We start from the raw sequence: 14,271 nt of genomic DNA, 5'->3' as shown, positions 1-14,271 counted from the left end.
ATGTAGCTAATTGCCTGAAAGCACTTTCAGTTGCACAACGTTATTAGACCATGTGCCTCTCTTGTGTGTGCGTGTGCGTGTGCGCGTGTGTGTGCGCGCGCGCGCGTGTGTGTGTGTGTCTATGGGTGTTCATTGATGAATGACAGTCATCTTACTGAACAGAATTACAGTAAGCCTTGGAAATAGGTTTGCCAGCTGTTGACGCCTCAATTAAAACTTCAAATGCAAGTTATCATAACCACACAGGAAATTAAAAATAGAAAGAATAGCCTTATAGTTCCTTGTCCTTTGTCTTCTCTTCACGCCCCCTCCCTCTCTCTCATGGATTGTGTCAGTGACACTTATTTAATATAGCCATGCATAGTCAGTCTTTTTTTGTTGTTGATGCGGATATTAACAACCGTAATTGATAGTGCAGATACTGCATATAACCTCTAGGTGGCATATGTTAGTTAACATTGACCAGACCACAGGCAGTGTGATAGAGAGGCTATAAATAGATGACGTCATGGCTTTCTCCTCTTGTGGGGATAAATTATGTGGTGTAGACACACACACACACGCGCACACACACACACACACACACACACACACACACACACACACACACACACACACACACACACACACACACACACACACACACACGCACACACGTGGGGTGGGGGGGGGGCATGCACAGTGCACGACAAGTGAACTGTGCATGTTCAGGTTCTGTGTGCTGCATATTTCTAGGTATGTATGTTCTTAAATAGCTATGCATGTGCAGTTTATATATATATATATATATATATATTTTTTTTGTGATTACTGCAAAGGATCAATGGACCACTTTCAACCTGACAACCCTATGTTGGGCATGCCATTATGGGCAAAAACAATTCCTGATTTTTTCCAGACATTTTCCAAAACTATTTCATGAAAATATTCAAACATTATAAATAATTGCCAATATTGCGATAACCGATTTTATGACTGATGACCCGGTTATCAAATATATTTGCTCAGAAATGCTATAATAATAATAACACGATAACATAATTATAATAAAAAAAGAAATCTCTCTTAAGTCAAGGCTTGATAGAAAATAAGTATTTTTTGCGGATTTAAGAGTATAGGGCTTTGACTGACATTTGGGCTTAGCACATTCTCCTTCTCCCAGATGTCACCGGCAAGAAAGGTAGATATGGAATTGCATCTTCGACGCCCTTAGATTTATAAAGGATAGAGTGAGGACTGAGAGCGACAATAGAAGTTTCTCAGTGGCGTTTTGAAGCACCCAGAAAGACTGCTGGAAGTACCATTATTATAACTCAATGGCTCGAGCGAGCGGAAGTTGAGAGCGGACCTCAAATTTGAGGTCTGGGTTGATGCACGGTACGCACATGACGTCACTGAATGTCCGTCCACCTCCATGAACGTGCTGCAGTTCCACTTTTGGCCAGTAGGTAGTGGCAGCTTCAACGTTGGCCAGCCCTTCTTGGGGCTTGTCCACACCGTTGGTTCGTATAGTCATCTCTGTCGGGTGGAAACCTCATACAGCAAGGTGGGGTCCGGGACCCCCAGGGGTCCTTATGGAGTTCCAGGATGTCCCCAGTTAACCCATTCTGACCTGAGATCAGATTCATACGAGGTTTCCACTGGACACACACTGGTCTGATGAACCCATTCTGACCTGAGATCAGATTCTAAAAATGTCAGTCGTTCTTCGATTTAAAAAAAATAGCAGACCTACAAGCTCGTATCGCGCCACTCGGTGGCGCGATATGAGCTTGTAGATCTGCTATTTTTCAATAGCTAAAGCATAATGGGTTAAATGATAGTTTGGAACCAAATGGACCCTTATGGGTCTCTGTAACTCTATGAGAGTGTACAAATGGAACCAAATGGACCCTTATGGGTCTCTGTAACTATGAGAGTGTACAAATGGAACCAAATGGACCCTTATGGGTCTAACTCTGAGAGGCCCCTTTTCCACCGGTTGGTTCCCAATGGGAACCGGTTCAGTTCTTTTTGGTTTTTACTAGTCCATGAGCCATAGCTCCAAAATTGAAACGTTAATTATGAATTGAGTGTGCAAAAACCATACCTATATTTAGTTATTATCACCATGAAATTTCCCCAATTGAGTACTTACACGAAGACAATGATTTATTGTATTACACATTTTATTTAATTTTTTAATATGCAAATGAGGCATTATGTAGGAAAATATGCAAAATAGTCGAAAATATGATAAAGCTACTACTGTGGAAGAGTTATCATGTATCCATTTACTTGTATTGATCCTATAAACAGTTTTCCCACCAATTTTGGAGCTCTGGCTCATGGACTAAAAACCAAAAAGAACTGAACCGGTTCCCATTGGGAACCAACCGGTGGAAAAGGGGTCAGAGTGTACAAATGGAACCAAATGGACCCTTATGGGTCTGTAACTCTGAGAGTGTACAAACCATAGAGTTATATATCTATAGAGAAGACACCCGAGTTCTCCTTCCATCCACTTGCATTGAGTTGCTCAAAAGCGCATGAGGCGGATTCACTCCTCCTTCCTGGTAGGAACAGAGTGCATTCTGGGGTGGATTGGCCCCAAACACATGAACGCGCTGCCGTTGACTATCATTGTGCCGTTTGTGCGCGTTCACGTATGAAACATTCGTTCACGTGTCATGGCCCCAATCACATGAACGTGCGCAATGATAGTCAACGGAGCAGCGCTGGCTCGAGCTGCAATACCAAATCCGGCCACTATGTCCATTTCGCCTCAGGGTTTCCTCTGGGTGCCTTCTCTAGAAATATATACTCTAAGGTACAAACCTGTTGCTTTTGTGTGTGTGTGTGTGTTTGGGGGGGGGGGGGGGGTACACCTATATGTTTCTCTATTGGCCTTTATGAAAACATGATGATGCTGATGATGCGCGCGCCTGAACAAACTGACACAGATGTGCACACACACCCACACACACACACACACACACACACACACACACACACACACACACACACACACACACGTGCGTGCGTTACAACCCCCTACCCCCGCCACACCCACATGGGAACAGACTGGCTCATGCTCCCCCACCGCCCCCCCCCACCCAATCAAGCATCTAATTACCTTGGCTTCTGAAATTTCAGTGGGGCAGCAACAATACCAGAAGAATCACGACAACAAACACATGCGCGAGCACACACACACACACACACACACACACACACACACACACACACACACACACACACACACAAACAAAGCCCCCTGTACGTGCCGCCCATAGCAAGCACCGCAGCCCCGAAGAAAATGAGGCACAATCAATAGCAGACAGACCCTAGCGGGCTCCATCGATAGATAAACGTGAGGAAGAGCAAAATGTCCTCTTTTTTTCCCTTATTTTTCTCCCCTCCCGCCCTTCCTCTTTCGCCCCCTTGCCCCCCACCCCCCCCACCCCCCTGGTCTTCTGGAGATGTAGGCCTATGAACAGCAGGGGAAGAACAGCCCAGACTGTAGTGGATTGCTCTGGCAGCCACTCGGCCCCCTCTGAGGTAGCTCGCGGCGGGATTATTAGCTTCTCATTGATGTCATCGACCCCCAGGAGGGCAGGGAGTCCGCCGCTCTCCTCACTTCTCTCTTTCTCATCTTCTCTGGGCTGCAACTGTCACTGCTAACCTGAAACTACGCCTCCATATAGAATGACACACACAATATACCCTGACTTCCTCTGTCAAATTGAGTTGTATACTGCATGTGCGCACGGCACGTATTTATGACCACACACACACACACACACACTACCAATTTTATGTTTGGTTATCCTGACCTCAGTCCCTGCATGCAATCAAAATGGAGGGTGCGTGCGTGCGCGTGTGAGTGCGTGCGTGCGTGCGTGCATGCGTGCGTGCGTGCGTCTATATGAGCCCCTGCCTCGCTAAACTACCTGCATCTTTCAATGCTCTCTTTCTGGCTGCCTGGCTGTTTGACAGGGCATGTCATGTCCCTTTCATGTCAATCTGGTCATTATTGAGCCAAAGGGGGGATTATGTTACTATGTGAAATTACCCTGTCTGCCTCCTTGAGAAATGGCCTATAGTAGAAGGACAGGGGGGGGGGGGATGTGGGATGGGTGGGGGATGAGTAGCAGAGTTTAAGGGGAAAGAAAAGAGGGGGGGAAAGAAAGGGAGCATACATCCAAAGCATCCAGCGTGATGCATGTTTTCATTGTAGCACTGACATGGACCCTCTTGGCTCGGTGTGTGGCTTTGTCAGAGAGGACGACAGTCCTCCCTCTCTCCTTCCCATGTATCCATTGGTTCCAGGCCCAGTTTGGGGAAGGGGGTGCAGGGGGGAAGCCATGTCTTTGAGGCTGTTTCGTGTGACACGGACATGAATGAATGCATAGGTTTATCGGCTCGATCTGAAAACTAAATGGCGGTATATCCCCTCAGAGCTTCCATTGATAGGATTCCTGACCCCACCACCGAGCCCCTTGTGAGACTCTGACCTGTTGGAACGCTGGTTCTCAAAGTGGGGTCCGAGGACCCTTGACGGGGATCCAAGGTCCAATGTCTTGACAAACCTTGGCAAAGGCAAAAACAAAATTATAGCCTCCAAAGCCTATATACATATTAATTTGGGGGTGCTTGACATGTAAGTGTTTGAGTAGCACTGACATGCACGCATGTGCACGCACGCACGCACGCACGCACGCACGCACGCACGCACGCCCTCCACTGTTTTATTGCCAGAGACAAATACCTCAGTGGATAAATAAATAATCCAACGCCGGTGGAGGTTGCCAGCGGCCCTGTGTCCTGTGCTGCCGTGATTGAATTATAGCGGACCTTTTGAACAAATTGGCTGTGAGACTAATGACTCAGAATGCTCTACATCTTGCCGAGTGGGCCCCCTGTCATGCTCACACCATATACCTCCCTTCACCCTCTATTAGGTTCTGTCATGCTCACACCATATACCTCCCTTCACCCTCTATTAGGTTCTGTCATGCTCACACCATATACCTCCCTTCACCCTCTATTAGGTTCTGTCATGCTCACACCATATACCTCCCTTCACCCCCTATTACACCATATACCATATACAGCAATGTCTGTGTGTCCGTGTTCACCTATGTGACGTTAATGAGCACCAGTATGTACCAGTAGGGGCGCTGTATTACTAAAACAGAAAGAGAGATAGTATTAGTGCTGCACTGTTGCCTGCTAATGAGAGAGAGAGGAGAGAGGGGGGGGGGGGGGGGGGGGGGAGTTGCACCTATTTTTTCTTTCCTAGCCTTCACCCTGCTCATTCATAAAGCAGCGGTGGAACTCAGACTGTTTTTGCTTAGTATTGGTGTCAAAATATAGTTTAAGTACCACAGGTGAAAGTACACATACTGTAGGCCTAATGTCTCATAATGTCCCTATTTTACATTTAAGTTGTCAAATGTACTTTGAAAATAGCAGATCTACAAGCTCACAACCTATGACCATGACAATCGGGTATTTTCAAATAGACAAAGTATATAGGGCTGATGTGGTTAATTAATGTTTCGTAATAATAATAATCAAAATCTACAAAGTAACTAGCAACTAATGTATTTAAATAACTTTCATGCAGGAAAAATAATAAAAATAAAAAAATAAAATCATAAATATTTGCCTCTGGGATGTAGTGGAGTAGAAGCATCAAGTACCACATACCACAACGTTAAACTTAAACACGGCACTTGAGTAAGTTACTTCCCACATCATTTATTATTATTATTTTTTTTTTTTTCTAGTCTTCACCCTGCTCATTCAAGAGCTGCTTCCTGCATGAGGTGAGCCTCAGACATACGTATGTTTGATTCACGCTGCCCTTCTAAACTTCACAACTTGGGAAGTGGGGTGAGGTGATGCGAGGAGGGGACTAAGACGTTTATAAGGCAGTGCATGTCTGCTTCTCTCCGTGTAGCCCTGCTCTTTCCCTCTTTTAACCACTTTTTATGTGGCGCCACGAAAAGTAAATGTTTCAAGAATTTAAAGAAATGCATCCTAGACCTGGTGTTCTATCCTAGACCAGGTGTTCTATCCTAGACCAGGTGTTCTATCCTAGACCAGGGTTTCTATCCTAGAACAGGTGTTCTATCCTAGAACAGGTGTTCTATCCTAGACCTGGTGTTCTATCCTAGAACAGGTGTTCTATCCTAGACCAGCTGTTCTATCCTAGACCAGCTGTTCTATCCTAGACCAGGTGTTCTATCCTAGACCAGGTGTTCTATCCTAGACTAGGTGTTCTATCCTAGACCAGGTGTTCTATCCTAGACCAGGTGTTCTATCCTAGACCTGGTGTTCTATCCTAGACCAGGTGTTCTATCCTAGACCAGGTGTTCTAGCCTAGACCTGGTGTTCTATCCTAGACCTGGTGTTCTATCCTAGACCTGGTGTTCTATCCTAGACCAGGTGTTCTATCCTAGACCAGGTGTTCTATCCTAGACCTGGTGTTCTATCCTAGACCTGGTGTTCTATCCTAGACCAGGTGTTCTATCCTAGACCTGGTGTTCTATCCTAGACCAGCTGTTCTAGCCTAGACCAGGTGTTCTATCCTAGACCAGGTGTTCTATCCTAGACCAGGTGTTCTAGCCTAGACCAGGTGTTCTATCCTAGACCAGGTGTTCTATCCTAGACCAGGTGTTCTAACCTAGAACAGGTGTTCTATCCTAGAACAGGTGTTCTATCCTAGAACAGGTGTTCTATCCTAGAACAGGTGTTCTATCCAAGACCAGGTGTTCTATCCTAGACCTGGTGTTCTATCCTAGACCAGGTGTTCTATCCTAGACCAGGTGTTCTATCCTAGACCAGGTGTTCTATCCTGTCCTGTACATCACGTTAATGATGATCATGTTAATGATGCACAAACGACTTCTTATAATGGATTATGAAAATATTGCAGCCCTTATTCACTGGTCTGTGGAACCATAGGCAACGCATGCTGTCAACAATAAAGCCCAGCGTGAGTCTTGCACATACTGTTCTACTGGTAAAATCAAACATCAGTATCTCAGATCCCCTGCTGGTTATACTGGTAAAAAGATTTAGGTGACAAGATTTCAAGACACTTCTATAATTGCCGATGCCAATCTGTTGGCCTAAGTCAAATAATTGCCTATATATCCCATACAAACTGGTAAAACATGTGTCACTTTACATTTTAGCATTGGATATAAAAAAAAATCTGATATACAAAGCTACATGTACATCTGCTATTTTTAATTGTTACATTTTTATTAATTTCTTATCATTTTATGAAAAGGTTTGAGAGCCAGTTGTACAATCGGGGTCTTAATGGGATATTGGCCAGACCAGACACATATAATATTGTTGCAGAGGGCTCTAGTTTCAGGGTTATCCCCATTGACCTAGTCCTGTGTAGCCCACCACCATCACGCCCTCCCATGTGAGCTGACCCTCCGGCCCGCTCTCTCTCCACTGCCCTTTTTTCCTGGAAGTATACAACTTCTGATCCTGGGTTCCTAGAAACAGCCCCTGTGCTCCGCTGTTAACACCATTAGGCCTCAATGATTCGATGACTCACACAAATGTACACACGCACACACACCCACGCACACATCCGTGTGTGCGCACACACACACACACACACACACACACACACACACACACACACACACACACACACACACACACACAGAGATACACACACGCAGAGTCACTGTTGATGGCGCTCTGCGTACGCAGACTTGGACCCTTCACCACAACTGGTGATCATCTGATAAATCAATACTGCGGGCCAGCTGGTCATTGTTTTCATGTATTAGCCTCGGAAGATGGACAGTAAATGGCTAGTTTAGACTGGCCAAACAGATTAATACATTAGGGAGGTCACAGTGACCTGCCCTGCCTTCTTGTAAGTCTAAGGCTGCTGCGAAAGTGAGAGATCCAACCGCTGTGTTGGTGCCAGTCAGTCTGCAGGCTCCAAATGATGTCAAGGCTTGGAATTTGTGGCAACAGTTTGCTGCTTTTGCTGATGCTCCGTGGCCTTTGGAGTTCACTGATCTCGTCTTCATGACCAAGACATGAGGAAGACATTTCAGCTCAATTTGGCGGGTATCAATAAGGTCAATGGGGATGAATAGTGGCACATTTTGTGCACAGTGTTATTGTAACCATGTGGGGGCAGCACTGGTTCCCCAGACACAATTTGTGTGTGTACAATATTTATCACCTAAAATGAGCTTATTTCTAATAACAGTGGCATTTCTAAGATTATTTTAGCTTTTTGTTTTGCTTTTTGTTCTTCCCCCTTTCTGGCCCAAGTTGTACAACATGCCTATGGATCTATATGTGTTCTGGGAAGTGCATGATCTGTGGTTAATCAATATGGTATCCAGTATCATCCTCTGCTCTGCCATGACTCGGCTAATGGCGTTGGACATATGCTCAAAGTACTTTCTCCTGGCCATGTCTGTTCATCTCACCGAGGGGTTTTCCTCCCTGATGCGGCTTCTTCTTTTTTACCCATGCACCTGCAAGAAGAGACACGTTTCCCACCTTCCACGCTTAGCAGATAACAATCTCATGCACACGTTTATTCGTTTTCATATTCTGCCTTTTTTCCCTATTGTCTTCTAAGTTTTACCTCCTTTACTACCACCTCCTACACCCCCCCCCCTCCCCCACCTCACCACCCCTTCTCTTAACCACAATTAGATTCTGTGTTTATCCAGCGGAGACTAGCTTGAATTTCTGCTCAAACATAAATATGGTGGTAATCGCTTTGTCTATTTTTCACATGTGCAGCCATGCAGTCAAGCGCACAGACCCGTATGGGGTTTTTCTAGGAATCCGGTGGTAAATGCATCGTGGTCCATGTGGTCTCTCTCTCATGCCCCCCCAACCCCCCCCCCCCCCCCAGCAGCGAAGGTCATTTCTCATTTCTGGTGTTTGTCTATAGTCTGTGTGCGTGCACGGGTCTGTGGTGTTTGTCTGTGGTCTGCTTCCCATTGACAAAAGGTGGCGAGACCCTCACTGTTATTGGTTTCTGCCAGCAGTTATAGCCACATGGCTTCAGAAGAGGGGACTGGGAGAGCCATGCAATAACTCCCCCCCCCGTTTTCTAGAGGGCTTCCGAAACATTTCAGCTTGAGACCCAAAAGAAAGACTTGTATCTGGACCCAGACTTACTTCATGTACTTGTCCATACCCATCCAGGGATATTGGCACCCAAAATATGTGCAGTTTGGGTTATGTGCTGTGGATAAGGGATTGAAAGTAACTTTGTACTTGGTACCTGGCTGCACCAGCACGCTGAAAAATCCTGGTCTTTTTCATCGACATATTACCGTTCCTGGTGAAAGGTTTCGTCTTCTCAGTCTGGGATAGCATAAGCGTGTGCATGTGCTTGTGGGGGCTTCTGGGGAAGCCTGACGACAGGGGCAATTCTGCAAATTCACCTCATGGTCAGTCATTTTGGATCAATATAATTACTCTACTACAATTTTTTATTTTGATTTAGTATTAGTATTTAGTATTTAGTATTTAGTATTACAAAATGCACAATAACCAAATAAGCCCTAGTTTATACTTCAGCTCCTCTACAACAGCGGAGAGCCACTATAGAGGGTATGCACGTGACATCATCAAACCCGTAAGTTATGCAGGAACGCCTACTGAGTGGCAAACGACTACTTTATGGCCTTGACAGCCCATACATCCAAACAGAAAAGTCCTATAACAATGTTAAACGACGTACGATAAACTCACTTTGCCACTCCATTTGCAACTTGATTTGCCACTCACTTTATGCATACACATACCCTCTATAGCCGATCTACAAGTTCACAACGTGTGGTGATCAATTATGTTGTGAGTTTGTAGATTTTTTGCAGACTTTCTGTAGAGGGGAAAAGTGGTCCAATGACAGAGCTAACTCGGATCCAGTTTACCAAGTCTAGAGGGTTGAAGTGATTAAGTAAAAGTCTGGAGTAATGCTTCTTCTCATTTTGGTATGCATTCCTGTCTTCTTTCCTCCTCACACTCTGTCCCGTGCAGTTCCTTCCATTTAGGTCTGTTGTGTTCTGAGAACTTTTTACCACTGAGAGTGGCACTGGAGGGGAGTCACTCGCCCTGAAAGACTGCTTCAGCTTATAGCTAAAGAACCAAGTGTTCTGGAAGTGTCAACATCCTCATCTGAGCCTTGCTCTTTATTCAACTATCTTCAACTAATCAGCCCATGCAAAATCTTTTTTAGCATTCTCTAACGAAAGGGGGAGCAAATCAATCACTATTTTGTGTGTGTTTGCGTGTGCGTGCACGTGCGTGCATGCGTGCGTGCGCGCACGTGCGTGCGTGCGGGGCATGGACAAACGGAGAATCCCTTTAAAGATAATTTGCAGTGTGGTCAGTTTCTTTCCCCACCAGTGAGTGAATGTCATGGTTTATTGGGAGCAAAGGAGACGCATTCTTTTGGCTTTGTTATCAAGACGCCTGGTGCCCGGTGATAATGTTTCTGCGTTGGTTCCGGTGTCTCTGCTAGGCATTTTTGCAATAGCGATCAAGCGCATCTTGCGTTGTCTGCGTGGAGAGGCACTGCCAACCAATTAGAACACATAAATAACTAAGTGCTCCATTGATCCGCGGTGTGACGGGGGAGCCAGAGTGCCTGCAAACTCCACTGAACTCTCTCCCAGCCATGTCTTAGGCCTCTGGGAAAGTATACGGATGTTATTCTTTATCACTTTTACAGTGATATTGGCATTTTTCTGCCTTTTAGAGGCTGACTGAGACCTGTGTGTGTGTGTGTGTGTGTGTGTGTGTGTGTGCGTGTGTGCGTGTGTGTGTGTGTGCGTGTGTGCGTGTGTGTGTGTGTGCGTGTGTGTGTGTGTGTGTGTGTGTGTGTGTGTGTGTGTGTGTGTGTGTGTGTGTGTGTGTGTTGATGAAGCAGCACAAAATCAAACAAATTGTAGGGAGATGACGTTGGTAGCCGCCAATGCCTCCGACTTGGCACTATTTCTTCTTAATTAGATTGAACTGTTAGTAGTATATACCCTTCCTTGGCTGAAAAACCTTTAGTCTTAGGAGACAGACCATTTTCCCCTCTATTCATCTCAGCCTTTATATCTCTACATTTGTGTTTTTTCAGTTGTGCGTCTCTCTCTCTCTCTCTCTCTCTCTCTCTCTCTCTCTCTCTCTCTCTCTCTCTCTCTCTCTCTCTCTCACACACACAGACACACACACACACACACCGTGGCACGCACGCACACAATGACCTTTCCACATCCACCATTCCCAATTAACGAAGGCACGAACATTTCAGTGACATCATTGGTCTTACACAGAGATTTTCAACCCCCAGTTTGATTTTCATTAGGCCACAGACCCCCATTCGGTACCTTATTTAACTTTGTATTATCTGTGGGACCCCGATATACTGTTCTGGGTCGCAGCAAAATTCATGGTACACCTAGTTTGTTATTAGACAGAAGTTATACCCTAATTTTACACAATTATCCCTACATTATGGTCTTATATGAAATCGCATAAGACCTAACAAAACCTAATAACATGCTTTTATTTCATGTTATTTCCGTTTATTAGCAGGGACATTATATATGTCTTCCCAAACATCGACTGTTCCCAAAGGAAGCTTTTCCTCATGTAAAAGTGGCGATATTTTACATAACATTATGTTTTCTGCCAGAACTTTCACATGGATATGAAACTAGAGGACAATATCTGACTCAAAGTCTTAGGAATTAATTACTGGGTGTGTATACACACAGTGCTACAAGTTTACATGCTGACGTGGTCAGTCTGCTAACTGCTCTGATAGGACTGATATATGGCTGTGTATTTGGAATACATGAAATGTATGTAAGATTACAGACATAGGGCTTTTAACAATATTGGAAAGGTGATGATTAGGAAAGCCAGACAATAATGGCAATATGGCAATGACAATATGTTTGGCTGGTATGAGCGTCACATAAAAACGAAACCAAGAGTGACAAGTAAAATTTTAATGCACTTGTCCAGGAAGATCTAATACTTGTCCCGGACAAGCGGACAAGCCTTAATGTCAAGCCATATATATTTTTTCATTGATTTCTTTTATAGATGGAAGTACATTTATAGATTTTCATCGATCTTTTTCATAGATGTTCAATGATTTTCTTCATTGATTTTTTTTTACCAGCTGCTATGCAATAGTGCGTCGCAGTCCCACCCCCTCGAGAGACCCGGAAAATAATTCCATGTTCATTTTCCTCATTGACTTTAAGAAAATAAAGACGTTTACGCTGTGGACAAAGCCAACTCGAGTTGTGACAAATCATGACAATAAACATAATGTTTTGGGCCGAACAAATAATTAGAAAGAACAGCAGGTTTTGTTGTTTTTCTTCTTTGTAATTATTTGTTTGGTCCAAAATATTGTGTTTGTTGTCATGATTTGTCACAACTCGAGTTGGCTTTGTACGACGCTTATAAGGTCTTTAAATAAATACTTTTGGAAATGTCTAAGGGGAAAATGCATTGGGAATTATTTCCTGGGCCTGGCGTCGTCATGAAAGGGGGCGGGACTGCGACACTCTATAGCAAGGTGAGTCTATGGCCGTTTCTCAATACCCGAAGTTGGGAAGTTCAGACTTGCGTCCTTGGGAGTTCAGACTAGCAAGTTGGCCTCGGGAGTCCATACTTCCGAGGACGGGAGGACGCGAGTACGGTGATTCTGAGGATTGGAATAGCAGCGTACTTGGTGACATCACCATCTCAGCTTGCTTCACCCAAATTGACCAATCACCGCATTGCTACTGTGAACATGTTCAGCGCAGATTTAAAAACTATCAACAAGTCACATCACACGCAATTTCCAGTGAAAAGTCAACACAAGTCTGCTCCGCAGTAGACTTGGTAAAGTGGGCGGATCAAGTTAACATCTGGGGATTTGGTCTGTACTTTGCCAAATGTGAACTTGAGAATTGGAATGGTACTTTGTCGGTGACTGTTGACGTTTCACAAGTTCACAAGGACGGCCTATAATCGATGTGTAAGCTAGTCCAGCTAGTTTTCTCATTGGCTGACATATGTGCGCACCGCAAATATGTCCCGGCGGAAACGAACGACTCGGAACATCCGCCTTTGAGAATTTTGGTTCCTACCTGTCCTTTTATTCATTGATTCTTTTTTATTGATTTTCATTGATTTCTTTCATTGATTTTCATTGATTTTTTGTATTGATTTTTTTTCATTCGTTTTCTTATTGATTTTCTTATTGATTTTTTTATTGATTTTTTTATTGATTTTTTTTATTGATTTGATTTTTTGGAAGTACATTCACAAAAAATGCCGGGACAACGCTCCTCACGTCCCAAACTCTTCTCCCTTCTGGCTCCAATACTATGGAATGCACTTCCCATTGCAATCAGAACCGCAGACTCACTCCCAATCTTCCGCCGTAGTCTGAAAACCCACCTCTTCAGACTCCATTTTAGCCGCCCCGTAGCACTTGCAAAGGTTCAACTTATGTAACTTAAATAGCATTTTATGTATAGTAGCACTCTATAGTGTATATTCATTGTTTTATTCCACTGTTAGGTTCCTTAACAGTGGAATATACATATTCCACTGTTAGGTTCTTAGCTTGGACTAAAATGTGTAAAAGTATTTTTAAAATAGCTGACATTGTGAGCTTGTAGATCAGCTATATATTTTCAAATGGCCGAAATGTATATAGGGCTGAAGTGGTTAATGTATGTTTTGTAATAATAATCAAAAATCCCCCTGGCACAAATGTGTACATAAACTTGAACACTTTTCAACCTATCTGCAATTGGTCCACTCCTCACTTATGTTCATGATAGAATAGCACCATTTATTTCTAGTCCGTCTGCGTCTCATAGGAGGGCTGTGGGCAGTTCAGAAACACCACTTCCAGTCACATCATCAATGGGGGATCCAAGCTAATAGAAACCGCAGGCTTTCTATTTCTGAAAAGTTACCATGCTATAATGGAAGCCATCGTTCTGGCGATAATAAGTGATAATAAAAATCTAAATATTAAAAGAAAATATGCGATGATGTCACTGGAAAACGGATTTCTGAACTGCCCACAGTCCTCCTATATGAGACATAGACCGAGCAGGGGAAAAAAGTGCTATTTTATCATGAACATTTGTGACAACAAAGAAGATAGGTTGAAAATGAGTGAAGTCGACCATTTAAGTACAACTGTGAGGTATTTGTACTTTGCGTGAGCATTCCCATATCACTTCAGTTACTAGT

General features: G+C 44.0%; 1 protein-coding gene across 1 annotated transcript in view; it reads left to right on the top strand.

Annotated features, from left to right (window-relative positions):
* astn2 (astrotactin 2) overlaps positions 1 to 14,271 on the top strand; it is a gene marked incomplete at its 5' end in the record, with an annotated part of 505,571 nt that overhangs the window by 425,948 nt on the left and 65,352 nt on the right. The window lies entirely within an intron of this gene.

Source organism: Protomyctophum parallelum, assembly GCF_964188405.1.
Source record: "Protomyctophum parallelum genome assembly, chromosome: 21".
NCBI lineage: Eukaryota > Metazoa > Chordata > Actinopteri > Myctophiformes > Myctophidae > Protomyctophum > Protomyctophum parallelum.
The sequence above is the reverse complement of the archived record's forward strand: the minus strand, read 5'-3'. Positions and strand labels throughout refer to the sequence as shown.